The sequence below is a fragment of the Coturnix japonica genome, chromosome 5, assembly GCF_054131305.1.
Source record: "Coturnix japonica strain WE chromosome 5, WE-NBRP24, whole genome shotgun sequence".
NCBI classification, from domain to species: Eukaryota; Metazoa; Chordata; class Aves; order Galliformes; family Phasianidae; genus Coturnix; species Coturnix japonica.
The window spans coordinates 45,274,229-45,290,791 of NC_140667.1; positions in this window are offsets into that span (position 1 = coordinate 45,274,229).

Sequence of the window (16,563 nt, forward strand, 5' to 3'; positions counted from 1 at the left end):
TTGCTCAGGAACAGTTCTGTGTGAACATTCACCAGTGAGTTCTTGAGCTTTGTTAATTATGACTGCTTTGATGAGTCACATGGTGTTGATTTATTTTTCCAATGCATTGAGCGTGCAAAAACTTCTGGGATGCATATTCATGTGTGTGAATCTAAGATCTAGTTTCCATCAATACTAATGCACACTGTCCTGAAATTCTCTGTGTATAGCCAAAATAATAACTAAATCGTACAAATGTCCCTAGAAAGCAAACAAAACTAGAGGATAGTATGGTTAACATGAATCAATTTCCAAATTCCAGTGTCTGCACAGGATTTTTTAATCACATTCACCCAGCTATAGTAGATTTTAGGAATGATTTTGTAGTCTCACTCCTCTCCTTTCATTCTACTCTGTGTTTCATTCTTCCTATGAAGTAGCAGTGAGAATGAAAAAAAAGCAAGCCTCCTCTTTCCACCCCCCCCTCCCCAAAAAAAAAAAATAAAAAAAAATCAGTATTAAAGTAAATGTCTTTGAGTACCAAGTATCTAGCTCCCATCTTTTGTAGTTGCACCTGAGAGGTCTAGTTCAGCCCCTACGTACCTCCAGGATGAGGATTCAATTAAGAAATATAAAAGATAATACGGTGCTGTAGGGACTAAAGTAGTTTTGAAACTCTACCCTGGCTTTTTATAAGCAGAGGCATATTTCTTTGAAAGCAAACATTTGCTGTTAAAATGCAGCAGTTTTCTATGCTGTGATCCACCACTCCAAATTGTAATAGAAAATACATAATGGAGTGTAAGAGCTAACAGTTATGAAAAATATTTCAGTGTGAATTTCTCTTTCCTAGCTACAATCCTCTGCCCTCAAGAACTTCTTCACTGTAGTTGCAGAGTCATTGAGACATAAATTGTGCCCCTTGCCATTATACTCCATGGATTTCTAGTTGAGATCTGTGTTATGTCTCCATGCTGATATGCCTTGAATAGGTATCTGTTTTAAAACATCTCAGTCTCTTCAGAGAGAAATGAAAAATATGATCTTTGCTCTAAATATGATTCCTTGATTGAAGAGCCTGCCAGTCTCTTGGACAAAAGACACCAGAAGATTGTCCAGTCTTTTGAGAACTTCCAAGTTTGGAACAAGTTCTTATGCTGACCAAGTCTCAAGACACATCTGTGTTATCTAATTGATCTTTTGCTTTAAAGACTTATTTTAACTGCAGCTGCTATTTATCTGAAGTGAGTGTGAATTCTTCATGACAAAATAAGAACACAAGACCAGGTCCTTCATAACTGCTCATTTCATCAGTCATTTGCTACAGTCTATGCAATCTTTATGCCCCATCATTAATAAAGAAATTATGACAGGCATTTCTATGGTGACAATGTAACTTCATGTTTGCCAATTTGATTAAACTGGTTTTCACTAAGTGAGGTAGTATTCTTTCTCTGTCTGTGAAAGTGAGGCAAAGTCTTGAAGACTGTCAGATTTCATGTGTATGTGAAAGAAAGAATGTGATTTTTTCTAAACAAGTAGAACTGTGAAACGCTACTCATGCTCAGTATGCAAGTTGGTTGATCTTGCTTCCTGTCTGGATCAGTCTGCGAAGTCTATCTAGCAAATATTATTGCTATTTTGCTAAACATCTCTAGAAATCTAAACTAAGATGGCTTTCTTCACACTTATAATTTCCTCCCGATCTCCTATCCATTTCCTATGCATAGATAGATACGAATCTTCCATCCTTTTTTGTTCCCATCCTCTAAATGTTATTAATCTTTACACAAAATCGTACAGTTGCCGTATTTCTGAATGTTCTGGCTAGTTATATTATAGCATGATTCAGGCCCTTGTATTTTTTCCCATTCCCTATGTACTGCCAGAACTAGAGCACATCTGTATACTAATATCTACAAGCACATTATCTCCATGTCCAAAGTGGGTGTTCTTTTTTATTGTTAAATGGAAGTTCTACCAAATCCCAGCACCTAGAATTATCCATTCCCAGTTTCCTTACATCCCTTTCCTTTTTATCTTTTGCTGACTTGCCACATGAAACTGAACTTTTCCTTGCCTCGTTTATCTCTTGGACTGCATCAGAACTGCATTCTCTGCTTCTAGTCCTGTGTCAGAAGGCCCAGCCAACTCCAGTGAGCAGGAGAAAAATCCTACTCATATAACAGGGCTATTGATACACAGGAACTTTGAGAACCATAAAAACCCTCTAATGAGCATTTTAAAAATTATTATATGTATATATATATTTTTTTCTCAAATGCTTAGGAGTTGACCAGTTTTCAAAACTCAGCTTTAAATTGCAAAGGTGCTTAGGAAACAATTGAAAGGTGTATTTATTTTTAAACATTGACATACAATATATTTTCCACAATCTTATTCTCAGAAGTGAATATTCACCTGAAATAGAGCCATGCAGTAGAAAACTTCTGACCTAAATGTTAATTCTGACAAAACAATTCCCTGTGGAAGGAGATTTTTCCAACAGGAATTTCATGCTATCCTTATTCCTAAATTTCTCACTGAAGAAAGTTGTGTTGAAAACTCTAAGTAATTATCAAATAAAAGTTGTATGGTTTTCTTTCTCCAGGATTAGCCAGTCATTATGTGGCATCCCTAACATATTGGTGGGAGTGAATATCTATTCACTCGTACTTTTAATATTTTGATTTCTGTCCATTATTTATCAGAAAGTTTTCACCAGTTACATTGGTGGAATTAAATTATCTCTCTAGAAGTAGGAAATATAAAATGTACATACTGTAGATCATGCAACATCCTTCTGAGAAAATTCTTCTGGGCATTGGTCACTGCCAGTAAATGTTGATTTTGGGCAAGAGAAATATAATTATCTCCATTAGAAAGCTATACAATTAACAACATTTGCCACACTATGGATTCTAGGTTACCATGGCATTGCCCTATGCCTAGAATAGAGAATAACTGCAGTATAACAGATTCCATTGCATGGTAATTGCTACTTTGATACTGACCACCTATGTAGCATTAAAAGTCTCCTGCCCAACTAATTCACCTATTTTAAAGCATATTATGGCTATATTTATTCTCTGTTCTACCTCAGAACACTAGTGTGCCAAGTACATAATGCTGGGTTTTCAAATATCTCAGAACATATATTTATGTGATGAGTAGGAAAGAGGCATTCAAAGGTGTAAGAGGAAAATGGAAAATAAATATTGGGGGTATGGAGTTCAGGGGAGTGTTTGTGGTGCCTCCATACATTGGAATAGAGATGGAAGTGACTAAAAGCAAATGTGAAAGGCTCAGAAGGGATCTTCTGAGTGCAAAGAAATATGCTAGATGAAGAGACAGAAAAAAATAAACTCAACATTATTGGAGATGAAGAAGATGGTACAATTGAGACTGACATGACAACTGAGCTACAAAGAGTCACCAACTCAGAGATGACTGAATAAAATTCCTTTTTACTTCCTTCTCCCTCCAAGCAAACACAACTTGCCTCCCTTCTAGGGAAAGCTATGGGAGTAGTGGACAATGGGTAAATGTAGTAGTGGAAGATGGGTAAATGTTTGTGAACAGGTGGAAATATAGGAATGGAAGAACTGAATGGGAAAACAGAATACAAGGAAAAAAGTAATCACTGAAACTGGAAGAGATGTGATATATAGGGCCAGTGAAAAGCCCTTTGGGATCTTAGCAGGTGAGAAAAACAAATTCAACTCTCACATTACAGGAGTTAGGGGAATATTAGTTCTGTCTGTACACCATCAGTCAGAGAGGAACCTCTGTGCACTTGGTTGAATTTTGCATCTGAAATGACCTTTCCTTATTTAAGTGACTTCTCCTAAGCTTGCCAGTGTTTCAGCAGCCAACAAAGAGCTCTGACACACTTTCAATAAATACATGTGCATTCAAATTCATTTGTTGCACTATTTTTTTCCCTACAAAATTTGTAAATTTTTAGAGCTTTGGGTTTAGGAATGGTGTATATTTTATCTTTACTTTCCACAAAATATTTTCTGAAAACATTTGGCTTGTTCCGAGATGTACTGATTTGAAGGATGACTTTCTAGAATGTCTCCTTTAGAGCATCTTTACTTCTCGTATGTGTGATAATGCACAAAGTTATGTTTGGGAATGACTTATCAAGGAGCAATTGTATAGACAGAAAGAGAGTTTTGAAAGCTATGGTAAAACTTGCCTGATAGATGAGAAACTCGGGACATATTTCTGAACTTAACATAATTTTCACTCCAGCTTTACAGTTCACCTTTAACACGTATTGCTTTTTAAAAACATTTCTACGAGCATCATGCATGTTGCCACCAGAGTGTCAGCTTTAACTGTGAATTCACTGCCTTCGTTATCTGCTTAAGTTTAGCTGCTTATCACCAAAATACCTCAATGGTGGCCACGTTAGTGTTCAGTTAGAGAGGCACACAGGTACACGGAGAGACTGAATGAGCTGCAGATTTCTTTGAGCACTTAGCTTTGCATGCCTGAGCACTGCTGCTGTGCACAGGGCTAAGGCATAAGATATACTATGTATGTCATAGGCTTTTGCAGGATTGGGCCCTCAGTCAGTTAAGAGTGATAAGACAGATAAATCTAAGTTGGACTCATAACATTATTTAAATGTGGCCCTTTGTATTTATAAACAGCAATATGCTGCTGTTACAAAAGCTATTTCATTTAGTGCCATCCTACATTCAGCAATTTAATTATTCTCTTAATTATTGAAACATTCATCATGGTTTTCCAATTGATTCATGAGTGGCTGGCTGCATTTCTTTGACTCATTAATATACTGACAAGGAAAGTGACAGTCCTTTTGCTAACCTCCTATCTCTGAATAGTAACACCAGGAATACAAGACCTTGAATCTTTCTCTTTTTTTTCTATTTTTTTTTTTTTTTTAATTTTTAAAATTTGTATTACTATCACTGGCAATAACTGCAGTCATAAAAGCCTCATTTATTGGCAAAGGAATAGAACGATATATGAGGAAACCCTAATTATCAATGGTTTTGATAGTAAAATCTGCAAACTAATATCTTTCCGAGACCGCATTTTTTTATTATGAAATGGGTGATAAAGCAGAGATAATTCTAAATCCAAACACATATTATATGAAATGGATAAACCCAAGATAAAAATTAATAGTGACCTTGCATGCCTGGATATAAGAAAAATAATCAAGCATATAATCAGTCATGGCTGGAAAAGGACAGGGATATGCCCACAGGTGAAAGATTAATTTACAGAGTTCTAAAATGTATTCAAAATAAAATCTGCTGCCTCGCTCTTCCCTGGCCTGATTTTGAGTGTTTTTGCTATTACCTTTCTGCAAAACAACTACCTTAAACCATGTTCCTAACTCAAATTAAAAAGAAAGATTTCATCTTTTCTTCTTTTTCTCCCATATCCTTTATTTACAGGCTATTAAAATAAAGGCACAACTCTCTGTGTTTCTGTAATTTATTTATTTATTTATTTATTTTTTGCAACTATCACTGGTATTTATTTCATTTCTACAGCTTCTAAAATGTCAGGTACCTCTCTCAAAGACCTCTCTTGTATTCATCAGTTTTCTCTCAGGAGAGGCTGTCCAGAGTTTGAAGCATACAAGGTCTTGTCTTAATACTTATATGAGTACTTCTGCCCTTGGATATTATTCCCATCTTCATGATATTATGCAAATCGACAGTTGTTTCCCTGTGCTTCCAGCTAGGACTTCTGAATATAGTGCGAGTAGCTGGAAAATAACTAAATAAAGGGTGTGAGCATCAGAAATATAAAAGTTGAGCCCTGAGCATGCCTGTGTGTGTAGGCATATGCATGTATATGTAGATGTGTAGTGCTGGCCATACACTGTAGTTTGAAAAGTGAATCAGTGTAAATCAATGCATTTATTTAGCTCTCTCACCAACTCTCTCTCTGAGTTAACACCCCAGCACACACAATGCTAGCGAAGGTGATTATCTCTGCTAGCATAATTCCTCCGTAACATCTGCTTTCGCCCATAACACTCCACTAATTTTTCCCTCATTTCATTACACATAATTTTCTTTCAACACAATCTACATGTATTAAGTGGTAATGACTTTCCAGTTAAGAGCAAATCGACGCCAAGGGACCCCCCCCTCGATTGCCTGCCGTGCCTGACTCCGGCTATTAAAGATAAATTTGGTGCCTCAGAAAGCTGCAGTAAGCTAATCAATCAATTAAGCGGTTAGGACATACATTATCAAAATTCCACAGTGCGGGGGTGCGTGAAAGCATGCTGATATACTTGGTATGATTTTAGGGATAAAAAATAGGAAAAAATGCAAGCTACTAATGAATACAATTGGAGGTTGAAAGTCAGTATTTAGTGTCTTCTGAAATGAAAACTACGAATAGTATACTACCAATAGTAACTTTAGCATCTATGTTTGTACAATCTCTTTGCGGCTTTCTTACCTAGCACAGTTTACTAGTGATACCAGAGCAGTGATGATGACACAGTAAAATCTATTTTTAAGTGTTATGAGGATGCTGGTGCAGAATAAAGCAATGCCATTCATAGTTAAGCCGGCTGTTCTGTCCCTAACTTGTCACTGCGTCTCTGGATACTGCCACCGCATTAGAACACTGATTAATATTCTGTATTATGTGTGTTGCAAAAAGGTGCTTTAAGGACAGAATGGCAGTCATCACATCCTGTTATGTCAAGTTTTATCTTCAACATTGCTTTAATATTCAGTCTGAGTTTAATTTTCTCGGGTATTTAAAAACTAGTCAAACAGATTCTAAAATAAGCTGGAAAATGGCTTTGCCTTTTTCTATTTTTTTTCCTGAAACACAGCTCCTAATGAAGTGATGCTCCTTGCAGAACTGATTTACAAAACAGCTTCAACCCAACCAGAAAAACTTAAGTTGACTGATAATCGAGTCACACTTGAGTGCAAGGAAATAGGATAATTTCAGAAGTATGCATAGCATCACTAACAACCCCTTCACTGCTATGCTCTGCTTTATCATCGTGTTGCACTTTGTACTGAAAGATGACTTAACAAGTTAAAGGCATTTTTTAATATAAAAATATTTTATCTTGCACTGTGATGAACAGCCTGTATTCCAGTATTTGGCCAAATGCTAAGGAAATTGAAGCAAAAGCATAAGACCATAAAAATTATGCAAGAAATCTTCATATCTCTTCCAGGACTAATACAAAAGGAGACTTAAATAGAACTTTATAGCAGGATTACAAATAAGACAAAATTTTAAAACTTATATTTTAAAAACAATCAGTACATCTATAAAATATAAACTGTAAAAGGCTTTGCCAATTATTTTTCCTGTCAGTATTAAGCATTTTGCCTAAAGCTTTACTATCGCGGTGTTGTAGTTATCAGATGAAATGACATGGCAAAACTCCCTGCTTACTTTCCAGAGCATTTCCCACACTTTCTGCAAATTACACAGGAGCATATTCACTATAAATACAAGCAGTGAAAAGAACCATAACATCTTTTTACTCTCAAATAAATATGCCTTGGCAAAAGAGAAGCAGGTTGTGAAAGACAAAGAGGGTTATTTTGTTTTGTTTTAAAATATAATACAAATAGAGGAGGTAGCTCAGTGATTTCCTTCTGATATGTTTGTGTAAGGATAAAAATGCCATGAATAAACTCTAAAAAGAGAAGCATAAAAGTACACAATACACACCGAACACTTTATCCAAGCCCTGAACATAAGTTACAATTACAGAGCGTTAATAAAGGCAAATGTAGTGAAATAAAAAACCTCTACCCACTGAGACTGTGCAAGTGCATCCTTCATGCCTCCCCTTCCCCCATTCTCCCCCCCCCCCCCCAACCCCTTCAAATCAGCATCTTTCAATAATATGACGCCATCCTTTCCTTAGTGGCATTCTTTATTGACTAGACTGATAATGAAAAGGTGTCTGGAAGATACACTGTTTGGAGTTTTATTTTCTTTCTTTCTTTGTGTTGTTTCATTCCATTTATGGCTGTTTTCCTGTCTTTGCTCTGTGTAAAGGTATGAAATATTTCAGAGCTACGTTTTCTTGTGAGATATAGGGCTGAATTTGACATTATTATCATTACTTAGAGAAAGCAAGTTTAAGTTTACTCCTTTGTAAAGGACACGATGATGTTGCTCTTCCTGATATTGAAAGAGCTGTACTGGCTTTTATAGGATTTTTAGTGCAGGCTTCTTCAACTGTCTTGCATTTGATAGCTACTCAATCAGCTGGGATTTTTGTTGATGTTGTTTTTGTTTCTTACACAATTTCTTTTCAGAAGAAAAGAAAAATATCATTCTGATTTATCTAAAAGCACATCAACACCTCTTTACTGTTCACACTGAAAAATTCCTTCAGACCTGGGGGGTAGAGGAGGGTGGAGAACGGAGGCAAATGATTAAGAAAACTCAAACTGAACCAGTTTGCCTTCTCCTTTTGTGCAGAGCGTGTAGTGACTGAACTTTTGACTTTAAAGTTTTTCTCTGGTGCAGTACTGTGGAAAAAGAAGGAAACAAACAAACAGAAAAGATCCCCTTGGTGCAAGAACCAGTCTAAGACAATACCTGGTAAATGGAATTTTTGGGGAGTTGTTGTTGTTTACTTGAAACACATAAAACACCCACCTTAAACCCGCCCTCTATTCAGTTCAGCAGCACCTCCATACTCCAATAAACCGTTTTCATTCCATCTGGCGTGCGTTTGCTCTGAAGACATTTTCCTGTCAATCTCTCCTGCCACATTAAAAATCTGTCATTACTATTGCATTGCCGCCTGGCTCCTGAGATTTGTCTGACTGCTTTATTGCTCCTCTCATTTTTTTTTTTTCTGCCACAGCCGAGAAGCAGAAATAAAGGTTTGTTGTTGAAACATGGCCGCAAGGAAAGTAGGAGGCACACATCTGTCAAGGTATTACCTTTCTTCAACCAGGGATTAAGGTGTTTTACTGCTCTCGCTACTGAGCAGTCACACTGAATAAATTTTCTCAGTAGAACATAAAAATGAACTCATACATTTTGAACTGGGTTTCATTCTTTCAAGCCAACCCATATAATTATGCAATGGCATCAATGTTCAGGGGAAAAAGGAAAGTCAGAAAGGTTTGTGTGCTACCCCCCTTCTCTCTGCTGCACCACCCTTCACATTTACATTATTTAAATGCTTAATAGGAGGGCAAGACTGAAGCAATCAGTACTGGGGAGAGAAATGTTTTCTCCTACTCTTCCCTTTGCTGTTATTGGAACCCTTGCAAGGTCAGATAGTGTATAGGGCTTTACTCCCCATATTTTTTCTCCATGCTCACTAAATACGGCTGGGTGCGCATATTTGCTGTTTATTCACTTTCAAGTAAGTCAACAGAATTGTGGATCCTGAAACACTGTCTTTCTAAAGATACTGGTAATAACATGAGTTCCCTGCACCCCTCTCATTTCTGCAGTGAAAACTAAATTTGTAGTCTCTATAGTGCAAATGGAACAGCTTAAAAATTAGACATAACCAGTGAAAGTGATTGTTACACAGAATACTGGACCATCCTTTTCCACTGTCCTCTGTTGGGCACTCAAGTGTCATCTCCTCTGCTGAGCTATATAAAGTTGCATTTGAAAATCAGAAGACCTTATCTTACAAAATAAGCGTTAGGTACAGGGAAATGAGGGACTGGGCCAAATACATTTGTGAAGAGGGACAATGTAAAATGCTTTATGATTTCATTTAATTTTTTTTTTCTGAAGCAAAAAATACAGCTTCTAAATCTGAGGGCACCTAAGAATCGAAGGACTAATTTCAGTGTAAGAACTCCAGACCTCTCCAAACTTCAAAGAAAAAGTAGTTTGAAAAAGACCTACACAAAGTCAGAAATCACAACTCAATTTGATTAAAGGCATCTAGAACTCCACACCACCAGGAAACCTTCCAGCCTGTCCCTGCCATCAGTTTGACTTGCTCTGTTTTGCCATAGGTCCCTATCTCCTACATACTTAGACTACATCGTCTCAGGCTGCCCTTTGGAGTGAAGCAAATACCTCCCACCAGAGATGCTAACTTGTGTTGTTGCTGACTGACACATTTATTTAGCAGCAAGGTAACTCGGTTCAACAGAGAAATATTAGGACCTGCAGTTCTACTGAAAAACTGCTGCTTGAACAAAAGCAAATGAGCTATCCAGTAGGTCAGCAGATAATCTGTCACTTATTCTTCACAGTGTCCCAGGAAGGTCATAAATCACCAGGATATCGGCTCACTACTCTACTCCCCCCACCCTTTACTTTCTGCTGGCTATTGGCTATTTTCCATTCATTTAAATTCAGGGAAGTCATGAGGAAAAGTAAGCTTTGTGAAAACTTACACTTCTCTCCCTACTCCCACCTTCTTCTCTGAGGTACATGACTGAATTTACAGCTTACCTATGTCACTGCAGCACCAGGGAACAGGACAGGTTGGAACAGAAGGAAAAACTCCAGCTCAAACTATTTTCAGGTTTTAATTCTTCAGGGGAAGGGACCGTCTCCTTGTTCAGTATTAGTACTTCACACAGCAGGGAATTTAGGGTTCTCACATAGTGCTTCAGTGCAAATGATAAATAATAATAATATGATTGTGGAAATGTGGTTCCTTCAGATGCTTTTTTTTTTATGGCAGTCCTTAATGTGTCTCTCGGGTTTAGACTGCAAGTAGTTGGCCTGTAGCAATAAATACATGTATAGAGTAAACTGGTGTTGAAGAACACTTCCATACTGCATGTTTTTCAGAGGAGGTTACTTAAAACTATCTCCACTCTGTTCCCATGGGCTGGTTGTCCATGAGGAGGTGAAATGCATAGGTGTGACTTCAGAGCACAAATTTTGGCTTGATTTTATCTGGGGGGAAAAAAAATCACACACACACAAAAAAACCCAGAACGTGTCTGTACTTCCTGAGCCCATTCTGCAGTGCAAGCCACAGCGTTCTCAAAACACTGAACTCAATACAGTTTGCTCCTTTTCAGGCAGACCTCTTTGCCAAATCTGTCTATGACTGATGTCCCTTCATGTTCCTTAAAAACTGGTTGCTGTCTGATGGTACAGAGAAGCACTGAATTTACCTGCTGCACCAGGTGAACTCTGTGATGTGTATTTATTTGAACACAATTTATTTCCAGATATAAATGAGAAAAGAAGGGGAGAAAGAGAAAGAAAAGTGTATACATGTTTTTGTTCTTTTTCCTTATATTTTTTATTTCAAAATTATTGTCGGTGATTTTGCCTAGCTGCAACACTCAGGAAAACTGAAGACTGTAGCACCATCATATGTGACTGTAAATTCAGACTGCTCATGCATGTCCATTTATTTCTGTTTGTTTGTTTGTAAACTGACCACTTCTTGATTTTAATTACCCGCAAAAAAACATAACTATATTTTCCCATGGATGTGGAACCTTCACATCCAATCTAAGCAGCTTTAAGTTTGAGTTTAAATATGCATAACTTCCAGTCTCCACAGGGAGAGCTGGTTAACGTGTATCTGGGATGAGAATCTGGGTAGTACAGTTTGATCTGGTTGATCTTGGAGTTCTCTAGACATGGCTGCATCTCATTCAATCAGGCAGTGGTTATCAAAGCATTAAGTTTAATCTCAAGGGAGAAAGCTTACTGCACATGTTATCTTCATTCTGGAAACTGACTTCAGATACACTGGGCTTTAATGAGTCAACTAATTGCACTGCCCACAACTCATTAATTAATACCTCCTCTCACAAAAATCAATTTAAGCTGCCCTCACGTGATAATTTTTGCCTCTATACTCTCATGTCTATTAGCATAGAACCACTCCTTGCTCTATGCATTTAGGTCATCCCATCTTCTTCTATTTTTGTTCTCCTGGCATCAATAAAGTTAGAACCATGTCAGATATATATAATTAACGAAGTCCCTTTCTCTCAGTAAAACTGTATATATATATATATATATATATATATATATATATATATATATATATATATATATATATTTTTTTTTCCCCAGTAGGAATGTGGAATTCATTTAGCCCACTCTCATACTTGCCCTTGCCATTACTCTCCACAGAGCTCTGTCAGCTAGTGCCAGCTACCCACAGACAGATAACAGTTTTTAGTGAGGGAAGAAAGACAAAGGGAGTCTGTTCAGCCAGTCGATTTTGGGAGAAACAAAGGCCACAGTCTCCCAGGGAAAAATCTGCAGGGATTCAATTTCTTCACTGTTAAAGTAGCCACTTAGCCTTCCCTTTTCTTGTAACATTCATACTTTTATAAAAAAGTATGCTAGCTTCTGCACAGGGTATCCAGCACCTGAAACAGAACTACAGTGAGGAAGTGTCATCCCTCTATCTCCATCATTTAAGCCCTTTAACAAGGACACTGCTTTATCACACCTGGGCAGGTACAGATTTATCAAGGGAGTTCCCATCCCCATTAGCTCCAGCCAGTAGCAGATGCAGTGGCCTGTATTTAGGAAACCTAGGTGGGAATGCTCGTAACAGTGTTACTGTTTACATTCTTACTGTTGCTCATGTGTTGAAACATTTCTTCTGCCTTACCTGTTCTCTGCCATGGAAGAGGTACCATAAACGACATCAGATAACTTTCTCCCCTGTCTACTTGCTCCTACAGAACATAAATGTGCAGTATGTCTTGTCTTTTCAGTTCCCTCTCCCCTACACAGATTCTAGCCTGAGGAAGACATCTAAGGGGGCAGATCTTCCTCCTGATGGGGAATTTACTCTGATCAGCACTCAGGCCAGAACTAGTTGCTTTTGGAGCTACTACCCTATGTTTCAGCTCAGGCTGAAATTAGCCTAGAAACTCTGAGGTCAGCTTACCCAGGGAGATGAGCTTGGCACTGTGACATTTCCCTTCAGAGGGTGACTGTAGCACCTCAAGAGGCACCAGCGCTTGGTGGTTGTTTATCTGTACTCTGTGATGATTTGTCCTGCAGGGCATATTAAAGTCCATGAAATAATGATGAAGCAAAGGGGTAATTAAAAGCCACAGTGACATTGATCTGCTGAAATTTCAGAGGGAGCTCAGGGCACACAGGGAGGCTATCCATCTTACCTCATGCAGGGCCAGCTTGATTGGCCTACTGAGTATTGCAGATGGTGAAGCTCATCACCTGTGGCCAGGAAAGCTCCCAATGCAGCAGTCCTACTGGCTTCACATCTCTGCAAAACAGGATGGGGAGTGAGTGGTCACAGCTGATACACTCTGTCCTTTCAGAGCAGCAGAAAAATCATTTAAAGGTATAGATCTGTTTTATACTTCTGTTTATCTGGAAATGGTGAAACGTGTAGTGTTATAAAAGTACAGTTTCCTCTACTAAGAACTGTTAGATTTCTGGACTTGTTTGGACATGTTTGCTCCATGAATTTGGTCACCATTTAGCATTTATTCACAAATAATTTCCTTTTTCATTATTATTTTATTTTTTATTTGGTTTGTGTTCTTCTTCATTCAGAAAACTCTACATCCACCTGTAACTCTACACGATTTCTCGTTTCATTTTCTATTTCACCAAAGCTGAACAAAAGTTAACTTAGGGTCAAAGGCTTTCCATCAGATAACAAACTCTCCTTCCAGAGTCAAAACTCAAAGTTTTGGCTCTGAGCACTGGGACCATTTCTCAACCTGTATCTTAAAGATTATGGGTTTCAAGCTACTTCAGAAGCTGCCTTTATGTCAGAGAAGTGAGAATCACAGAGCTCACTGAATTAACAGTGATGCCATAGCTTTCTGTGGTAGCTGGCATCTTCTGTACATCATTATATAATCACAGATTTTTACATTCTTTTTATAAATCCCAGCCTATTTTTTATTCTTTGCTTCTTCCCACTTCATTTGCTACTGACGGCTGTTGCTAAAGTTCCCTTACCTCTCTCAGAAAGGAAGTAGGTTAAGAACAACAAGAAGAACCCTATCTGATTAAGGCAAACATGTGGGCCCTACTGAGAAATGGTATGTCTTACAATAGTACAAGCAAAACTGCTTACTTTGAAGGCTAAATTTCTAAATATACCCAGAGACTTCTGTAAGTAGAAAGCAGCTGTCTTTTGCTTGTTTTCAGTTGTTAGACTCCTGATGTCCTAAATAACGCGGAGTCTCATAAAGGGTCAAAATTGATGCAATCAGGATAATGAAATCACTCTGACAAGCATGCAGCTTATTCTCAATTTATAATTAGGAGTCTGCTGTCTCAGGTTAGGATATTGTGAAGTTCCACTGAATTGTTACGCTATTCACTGCATTGTGCTGCTACTGAATAAGGAAAATATAATGTTCTAAAAATATTTTTATATGAACACATTAGAACCAGTAGGATGGGAAATCCAGAAGGGAAAAGGAAAAGAAAAAACAACTAGAGGTGTGTTTTCTGACCAGGAAAATGGTTAGACTTTGTCCTATTTAGTTTAGAAACTATCTTTAAAAGAGTTCCAGAGCTTCAACAATATGTATTTCAGCTGTGTGAAGGTGATTTTTATAAATCAGATATTGTGCGGTATGTAATTTAAAAGAGGCAAGAATATCCTCTTTCTTACAAATCTGTTTTTTATTCACCTAAAGATAGATTTAAAGATTCCTTGCACCTCCTGAGCTGGACAGTAAATTAATACAGAAATCTGACTTTGGACTGGAACTCAGTTAAGTTCTCTGCACAGATACAGTTATCTGTCCTTGTGGGCCTGTTTGGACACATCTAGCTGAGTTGCCCTTTTTCATGTTACTGTTTTCAACCCAGAAGACGTCTCATTTTTCCCAAATCTGAGCACATTGTTCAACTCCAAATGATTGCGCAGCCTTCAACACAGCTGCCTGGAAGACTATGAATTTCATACACCTCTTTTCCCTACAAGAGAAAGTAAAATATTCCCATAACTGCCTGCTGTCAGGGCCAAAAAGCTGCTGTAACGTCAAGACTGAAGAAGCTCGTTAAAGACTTGTCTGAATCATTTCCTCTAATATTACATTGAACAGGGCATGGTAGTATCCTAGTCTACCTTGATACCACAACGAAATCATTTGCCATTCTATTCTACTTTGAGTGTGTTAATCAAGGGGCAAATTCCAGAATTAAATACTTGGATTTATTTTATTTTATTTTATTTTATTTTATTTTATTTTATTTTATTTTATTTTATTTTATTTATGCAGCTAAGTGTAGCATTTTTTTCTTTCAATTTTTTTTTTTTTTTTTTTTTTGGACTAATTTACAGTTACATTTAGGATATGGACAAATATATGAACCAATATCCAATATTGCCAGCCTGCAAAAATTGAAAGTTCAGAATCAGGTTCCAAAAGAATGTGAGACCATTGTAGAAATTACAATATTTTTTGAAGCCCATCTTAAATATTAGTTTATTTTTAAAAATGAATTTTCTCAACCTTACAGTGTTCATTTTCCAAACTGTCCTTCACAAACAGTATAGGCAGAACTGTTCATATCATTAAAATAGATCTGATGAGGTTGCAGGGGTTTTTCCCCCCCTTTTAATTCTACAGGTGTTAATAACAACACCAAAGATGGCATGGTTCCTGATGAAACGTGGAAAATTGGCTTCACTGCCCATTTAACTATCCTCAGTGGAAAGGCTTGCAGCATTGACTTCTGCTGTTTGTCAGTGTTTATTGCTTCTTAGAGCAGAGTGGCCTGGAATTAGGGACCTGTTTTTTAATTAACAGTCAAGCTCAGTATTTTGGGTGGTTTCAGGTGCTGTACTGTGTCAGTGATTTGTTGAGTTGGCTAATGTATGCTGAATGTGCAGATTTCATTCAGTGTAATTAGCTTTCTTGTCACTGACGTGCTCAGACTCTTCCATTGGTGCTGCAAACTGTGTTCACAGCTGGTAAGTTTCAAGTTTTTGGTGAAAATTTCTTTAACCAGTTCACATAGGGAACTTTGCAAGGCCACAAAACAGTCATTTCTACAGGCATATTCCTACCTCAGTATTCTAAAAAAGATTTTTCCAAAGTTAGTCATAAACATTTTGCTCCCAGGTGGAACCCATGGGGCACGTTCTGTTACTGGGAAAGTCACTTTCAAAATTAGCATGTCTGCCCTGTAAGATATTATGTATGTTTTCTTGCTGGACTTAGAAGGAATGAAAGCATGTATTATGAGGGCATATATTCTGATTCTGCTGTGCAGAAAGAGGAAAACAAAGTCAGTTGTCCAGGAAAGAGAAGCAACTACAGTCTTAGCTAGAGTGCTACTGGCACACAGAGGCAGAAACTGCCTCCTAAAAGACTTGTAGAAGACTGATAAAAATTAAGGTTTCATCTTTGCATCTCCTTCTTTCAGGACAGTTTTCCCACCAAGTACGAGCTTTACTTGCTGAGTTAGCCCAAGTGCCTCTGTCAGCAATCTCTGAAGACCTCAGCATATCCTTGGAATGAAGGCTCCGGCTGCAAAAGTCAGAACTTGCATATATAGTTTTCTGATATGCTAACCAGGCTCAGTTCTGGAGACCCATGATACTTTAAGACTTACTTTTTGTAAGACATGTTATAAACCCATGAGAGACAGTGGTTTATAAATTTTGGCAAA